General features: G+C 40.0%; 1 pseudogene; it reads left to right on the top strand.

Annotated features, from left to right (window-relative positions):
* Positions 1–2,771: 2,771 nt before the first annotated feature.
* LOC112480881 lies at positions 2,772–2,890 on the top strand (annotated as a pseudogene).
* Positions 2,891–6,786: the final 3,896 nt, after the last annotated feature.

The following is a 6,786-nucleotide window of genomic DNA, read 5'->3' as shown; positions in this document are numbered from 1 at the left end:
AGGCCGGGGCGGCCCCTTTGGCTGGGATCCCCTTTTTGCTGGGAAGATTGGAGGCGGCGGAGAGGGAGGCTTGAGTGTGGGGACGCGCAGGAGCCTCGGACCCCACCCAGTCCTCGGGTGGGCGTGGAGGCGGGCGGGGACGGCGAAGGGTCTTAGGAGGGAAAAGAGAGGCGGGGCGGCAGGGGGCTGGTGAGAAAGTGAGGACTATGCGAGAGGCGCAAAGGAGGACAGGGTGGAGATGAAGGAGAAGAAAGAGGCGAAAAGAGGAAGAAAGTGACCCTGACCTGCTAGCTTTGGCACCGCCAGTTCTCCCTCGCCCCTCAACCTGGTACTCCTTTAGTTTTAGAAAAAGGACATCGTTTGGACAGGCTTTTCACGCCCATTTCGGGTTCCCTTCTGAAGGAACGCGGAGGCTCTCCAGGAACGTCTCCCCCGTAAATTGGTCCAGAGAGCCATTGGTTTCCTTCATTACGTCAAGCTTTTCTTGAATATCTCAAATGTTGAATATTTTTCCATCAAGTTTTGAGACATAAACAATGAACATTTGAAAGCTTTTATGTTTTTAATGGAAATAAAACACATCTCAAGGAATCCATCCGGACAGAGCCATTTATAGGAGAGTGGTGCTTTATGGAGAATTTATTTTCAATTAATTTCAACTCAGTTTTTGTCTGCTCACTTCTGTTCAGCACTCCCAAAATATCCCGTGTGACTGTTTAAAGGTATGGGAGTAGGACATGAAAAAGAGGGAAAGAACATAAGGAATTAGTTTTCCTCCTGGCAAAGTCCCCTAAAGATAATGTGGATTAACTAGAAGAAAAAAATAGTTCAGAACAGCGGCAAACTTTCCCCTCTGAAACAATCTTGCCTAACGGAGGAGATTCAGCAAAGTATTTTTATCTTCATCTTTATGTCTCAAAGAATTTCTCTCAAAGTTTAAGAAGCTTATTCCCAAACTGTGCTACAGTAACCTCTCACCAATGATGATTCCATTTACAGCTAATGACTTGGAGATTTACGAGCTATCTTCCCAACTCTCTTCCATTTGAGGTCTAATATAGTTCTAATCCAGGATTCATTTAATGTCACATTACACTAAAGTCACTGTATGTAGTGGGGCATCATATATCTACATATGAGAGAGAACTGAAGAGACAAAGGGTGTACATATTTCTAGCGTGACTATGTAACTTACTTAGACAGAAGGACTTTAGCAGAAGTGCCACCAGCAGAAGCTTAAAAAGTGCTTGTGCGACTGGGCTTAATTCTTCTTGCACCTCTGCCTTTGCCATGGCTATGCTAGCCTGTTGGGGAATGAGAGACGTGGAGCAGAGCTGGGTCACCAGAGTCACACAGGCAGAACTGCCTGGGATCAGCTGACAGCTGACTTAGATAGGTGAGTTCAGGCAAGATCAGCAGAGTTATTTCGGTTGCTCTAGACAAGTGAGCAATAAACATTTATTTTTGTATGCCATTAAGATTTTGGGGTTTTGTTATTTAATATTATTGTAGCAATAGATAACTGATATACTAGGTTTCCTTCCATTTCTAACTATTGTAATACAGAGTATGACACCATTTTTGATGTTTGCTGACAGCTTTCAAGCTTTGCCACACCCCTTGCGTCGGCCCCAAATCTGACCAAGCTGATAGCCTACTGTGCTCCTTCCTTTGGTGCCTGCAGGATGTTCAAACTGTGTGATCCACAGGCCATGCAGAGGAACCCTCATCCCAGCTCCAACCCCTAACTGCCATAAAAACCCCAAAGCCATTCTCCTTTCCCTGATCTCTCAAGCCATTTTCAGACCATCCTGTTCTCTCCAGAAATCTTCACATGAGTTAAAAAACCTTTCCAAACCCTTTTGCTGCATGTGTGGCATCATCATCAATCTTGACATTCACACCCAGTTCTGAGTATGGGGATACCCATCCTGCTCCTATTCCTTCTGTTCTTGAGAAGTGGGAGAAGTTACTCATATTACACACTGCTGTTTTGGCATAACTAGATAGAAGTTTTACAAATATTTGTTAATTGATATTTATATAAAGTTATCATTTGTCAAGTTTTCCATTTGAATTCTTGAAGGGAATAAAAATGGAAAATAATAACTAATATTTAAAAATGGTTTAGAGGAAATATGGCTTACACTCTAACGTTTCATGACATTAACGCCACAGTGCTGAAAATGTAGATTTGGGGCTACTATTTAGTTTCGTGTTAATAACAAAGGAAAGTGCTAAATAAAGTGACAGGAAAATAGCTTCTCTAGCAACTAGTTAGCACAAATAAGGGCCAAGTAAATGAAACAAGGGGACTTTTGCTTATGTGCAATTAAAAGTAAAAACTTTTTTCAGAATTTAAACAATATTTTGCTTTAGCAATAAGCACTGAAGATTAGTGAAGCAAGAAAAGTGTATAGTCACTCAATTTCAGTCTCACTAAAGGTCAAGTGGACTATTTAAAAACTCTCATTAAGCTTCTTTAATATACTTTATTAAATAGTATGTAAAAATTCCTTAGAAAAATAACCAGAAATGTAATTGTGAGAACATTAATTATAATTAATAATTATGTCTACCAAACTAGAAGTCCAGGGAGAGTTTTGACAACTATCAATTTTTAAAGTAACTGCTCTCCTTCACTAAACAGTACATTAATCCATCCACATGGTGGTTCCTGCAATGTCTAGTGATAACAATGATTATTGTGCCAGAAAAATCCCCAGCTTGGTACCAGATGTCTAAATGTATTTGCTAAAGTAATATGATGCGTCTTCGGCCATGCCACCCTGAACACGCCCGATCCCGTCTTATCTAGGAAGCTAAGCAGGGTCATGCCTGGTTAGTACTTGGATGGGAGACCACCTAGGAAGACCAGGTGCTATAGGCGTAAAAAATAAGAGATTGTAAGCTGACAGGGTTCTTGCAATCTGTGAGGTCAACCAAGGGTTGCCTTGCCTAAAATAAAATAAAGAAATATGATACAGAGTTCAATGAAATAATAAAATATAAAGCAAACTTGTGAAATATGCTAAAATTCTATTTATTTGGGTAAAAGGAGTTTAGAATTCGGGTTAATTTGATTTGAATTGGATTGAAGTTCATCTATGAGGAAAAAAATGTTTGTAAGTAAATGAATAATATTACTTGAATTCCTAGAGAGCATGTTTAACCTAAGTAAAAGAACTAACACATGAAGGATTTTAGTAGTTAACTGTCAACAGGAAAATTGGTACTGCTAATTACAAATGAGTCTTAACACATTCATAAAGCAGCTTGGCTAGATATATGCAGTTTTTCCAACTCTAAATTTAAAAATTATGTGGGTTTGCTATCCAATCGTTGACAAAAGTGTTGTGTTAGAAAGTATATATTTGCTTATCAGGCATAAGATCTTAGAGTTTTTAAATTGTTAATGTAATCGGTTATTTAACAAATAATTACTATGTGTCCATTTATTAGTTCATTCAACAAATATTTATTGAGTCTTCTAGAATATGCCTAACACTGTGTTAGACAATGGATATACAAAGATGAATGAGACACATTTCTTGTTCTCCAGCTCATAGTCTACCCAGACAAGCAGATGATATAAACAATATGATAAAGGCTGTAATAGACATGTGTCCTAAGAAATAAGGAACTGCTAAAGAGAAAGCACTTTGTAGTTAGAGTTAGAAAAGGCTTCCTAGAACAGCTGGCTTTTTATCTGGGTCATGAGGGGCAAGGAGTCATTCTTATTGTGACAAAGTAAAGGAAGAACATTTCAAGCAGAGAGAGTGCATGTTATGTGCAAGACCATGGAGGGAGATGTCAAGACGACGTCTGGAGTTCTGACCTGGGCAGCTTGGCGATTGTAATGCCATTCACTGAGATATGAGGGGTAGATGATGATTTTGCTTGGCCATGTTGAATTTAAGGCACCTTCCATACATTCAAATGGAGCTGTCCATCGGGCATTTAGTTACATGGTCTGTAACACAGGAGAGAGGTTTATAGGTATAGATGTCATTAATTTATAGGTAGCAACTAAAGCCATAGGTGTAGAAAAGACTGCCTAAGAAGAGTGTGTAAGGTGAGGAAAGCACACTGAAGCACACTAACATTCAGACACCAGTAGAGAAGGAGAAGCCAGCAACAAAGAAGGAAAGATGGAAAAGAAAAACCAGGAAAGTACGGTGTCAGGGAGGCCTGGTGAATAGTATCAACACTGTGGAGAGATCAAACAAGAAGTAAAAACTGTTTGAGTTTATCAACACAGAAGTCATTGGTGGCTCTGTTGAAAGCAGAGTATGTAGGTGAAAGAAAGGCAGAGTACTTCCTTTTGAGGAGTGAGGATGACAGAAAAAGAAGTTGAGATAGTAAGGGTAATGATAAAAGTAAAATAACTTTCAAGAAGCTTGTCTGTGAAGTGGAAGGTAGAGATAGGCCAGTAACTACTTAGAGAGATATGAAAGTATTTTGATGTAGATGGACTAAGGCTTAATCAAGGGGCGCTAAAAGTATACTTTGTGTTTTCCTCTCAAGTGTCTCATTTTATGTGTTCCATTACCCCACTAACAATATAAGCTTCACAAGAATGAATGCTGTCTGTGTAACAGTAACAGAATTCCCATCTTGGAGTTCATTATCTCCTATAACATGAAGTCCGGAGGGAGAGAGCTGCAGGGGTGGTGCAGTGAATTAACAACATAATGCCTCTGGATCAGCTCTTGGACTTCCCCCTTGGCTGCAAGATGGCCGCTGCAGCTCTAAACATATCTTTGTAGGACAGCATCCAAAAGCAAAGAGCAAGGAGAGGGCTGGGCTTCTGCTTTTTTTCTTTTTCTTTTTTTCCTTCTTTGCTTCCTTCTTTGCTTCCTTCTTTGCTTCCTTGCTTCCTTCCTTCCTTCTTTCTTTCCTTCCTTCCTTCCTTCCTTTTCCCCCCTCCCTCCCTTTCTCCCTTCCTTCCTTCCTTCCTTCCTTCCTTCCTTCCTTCCTTCCTTCCTTCCTTCCTTGCTTCCTTCCTTCCTTCCTCCTTCCTTCCTTCCTTCCTTCTTTCCTTCCTCTCTCCCTCTCCCTCTCCCTCTCTCTCCCTGTCTCCCCATCTCTCCCTCCCTCCCTCCCCGCCCCATAGTGAGGAAAACCAATCCCAGAAACACCCAAACAGACTTCTCCTCAGGTCTTACTGTCTAAGAGGGGGTCACAGACATACCCACATCTTGTCTGCCAGGAAGGGTGAGAAAGTGACAACTGATGTTTTTGACCTCTTTCTGTCCTATTTCTTAGGACACATGTCTATTACAGCCCCTATCATATTGTTTGTATCATCTGCTTGTCTGAGTAGACTATGAGAGTGGACTGTATGGATAACTGGCTGTGTCAGCATGGTCAGCCACAGGCTCTGTGTCTTTTACTTTGTTAGTACCCACTGCAGGGCTGGGTGCTTACAGTTGGGTCTTTGGCAAGTGGTCCTTATTCTTTTGTGAGGCTCACAGAACACAAAACAAAACAAACAAATAAAAACAAAAAAACAAAACACAAATAGATGAAGGTAGATGGGAAGTGATGTGCTGGTAAATCAGAATAGGAGGGAGGATGTGAGGAAAAAGTAACAGATTTAGGGAAAAGCGAATGGGCAAAAAAAGACAAAAACTTCAATTTCAAGTTTAGAATACTCTCAGTATATAAAGTTCTAGACCAGGGCATACTGTGACCCATGGGCCAAATTTGGCCCACTGTCTGTTTTTGTAGGGTCAGCAAGCTAGCAATAGTTTTTACATTAGTAAATGGTTGGGAAAATTTTTTTTAATATGATTTCCGATGTCTGAAAATTATGTGAAATTCAAATTTCAAGGTCTATAAAGTTTTATTTGAATGTAGCCATGATCCCTTGTCTATGGCTGCTTTTGTGGCAATAACCACAAAGTTGAATGGTTGCAACAGAGATGATATGGCCTGCGAAGGCCTAAAATATTTACTCTCCGGCCTTTTATAGAAAAAGTTGTTGACCTCTATTCTACACCATACATCTGGCAATCCTACCCATTACGTTAGACTTACTTGTTAAGCAGAAAAGCTTATGGGAAGAGAAAGCAAACATTAGTGGACTCTTTCTGTTGCTGATATTCCATTCTTTACTCACCTATTTTCTACTTAGACCTAGGATTTGAGAAGCACAGGACATTAGAGCTACATCTGGCTTCCTAATACCACAAACTAATAAACACTAAATCTACTATTCCTCTCTTTCCTTTCTTTAGGTACAATATTTTTCCGGTGGTATTAAAATGGGCCAGCTTCATTTCAATCTCAAGAGAAATGGGAGGGAGTTGGTTACTGATTTGAAAAAAACTAATAAAAATGTGATCCCTTTTATATAGATCTAGGGAAATGTGAACTACAAACATATTTTATTCTTCCATTTGAACATTAAATTTCATTGGTATATAATGTGTTTTATCACATATGTCAGTTAAAAACGAAATTCTGACCTACATAATTCTCAGAAAGAGATTTCCTTGTGGAGTGCTGGCATGTTCTTTCAGAAAAGTAATTCCGAGTGTGGATATAATTGCTAGTGATGTTGATTGTTTTGGCTGCTGCATTTAAAGATTGACCAGAGAGAAAGAAACGTAGATGTGACAAATCCAGTAAAGTGAAAGTTTTAGCAGAAAAGCCAGAGGTGAGCAAACGTGACAGAACAGAAAGAGAGAAGTGGGAATGTGCGAGGACCTAGGAAGGAAGGGTGTGAAGGCAGCAAAGGGTTCCTCAGGGTTGAGCTTATTGTGTCCAGGAACACTGAGT

This window comes from Pteropus alecto, unplaced genomic scaffold (assembly GCF_000325575.1).
Source record: "Pteropus alecto unplaced genomic scaffold, ASM32557v1 scaffold20, whole genome shotgun sequence".
NCBI classification, from domain to species: Eukaryota; Metazoa; Chordata; class Mammalia; order Chiroptera; family Pteropodidae; genus Pteropus; species Pteropus alecto.
This window is presented reverse-complemented; position numbering and strand designations above follow the sequence as displayed.